Consider the following 1056-nt stretch of genomic DNA (forward strand, 5'->3'; position numbering starts at 1 on the left):
TCCAAATAATTTAGGTATTCCATGACATCTATTTGGCTTTTGATCTACTCCAAAATAATAACTGAATTGTGTTTACTCAGTTAAGTCTAGAACTTGAATTTAAACCCTACCCCAGTCGAGGGTTTAAAATCACGTTGTTTTAAGCCCTGGACTTAACGATTTTTGATAAATCCTTGACTCGGGAAGAGGCAAGAATCTAATCCAAGTCCTGGACTCATAAGCCCTTCACTCAGAAAGCGGAATTATAAACTCTAGGGTCTAACATGATCTCTAAACTCCAGAGTCTATTTGAGTCCTCAACTACGTTAACGCTCTGACTCGGAAAGCCAATTTTCTGACTTCAGAGTTTAAAGCCAGTTAAAGTCCAGAACTTAGCTAAATCCCGAGCTTGGAAACCGTTCCTTAATGTATCCACTATACTTTGTTCAAATTAACTTCCGACTTGGGATGGACATGCACAGCAGAAAAGGCATACAGCGGCAGGGATATAACGGCGGCTATGTTGCCATTGTTTACCGGCTTGCGTTCTCTAATTTCCAGTGAGTATTCAAGCGCTCATGTTAAACTTGAAAAGTTTTCTCTCTGCAATCACAGACTCGACTGACTCTATTCGACAAATTGCCGAATACTGTTCCACCTATGACTCAATCCATCACTGCAATTGGTTGATCTCCCTCTATTTCTCTGCACCGTAAATTCCTCCTCCAAGTCTGAAGAAGATTTGCACGAAGTATAGCAGTTTTTATCCATGTTAGTTACAATTTAAACTGGCTTATACACTAAATTCACAATAAATAGCACTGAATCTATGATTGAATGGAAAAGACTTAGAAATTGTCAAAAAACCACTGATTTATTGATAATTAGAAAGAGTTATCAGAGATTGACAATGGTTGTAATACCGAAACCGGTCTTTCTAATTATCAATAAATCAGTGTTTTTTTTTTTGACAATAATTTCTAAGTCTTTCTCATTCAATATGAATAATTACCACAATATCAAATTCTCAACTACACAAAAAGTGAATCTAATGATAATTATTCAACGAGTTTTACA

General features: G+C 36.4%; 1 protein-coding gene across 1 annotated transcript in view; it reads right to left on the bottom strand.

Moving 5' to 3' along the window:
• LOC111047472 (anoctamin-7-like) overlaps positions 1-1056 on the bottom strand; it is a 197005-nt gene that overhangs the window by 165392 nt on the left and 30557 nt on the right.

This window comes from Nilaparvata lugens, chromosome 1, assembly GCF_014356525.2.
Source record: "Nilaparvata lugens isolate BPH chromosome 1, ASM1435652v1, whole genome shotgun sequence".
Taxonomy (NCBI): Eukaryota; Metazoa; Arthropoda; class Insecta; order Hemiptera; family Delphacidae; genus Nilaparvata; species Nilaparvata lugens.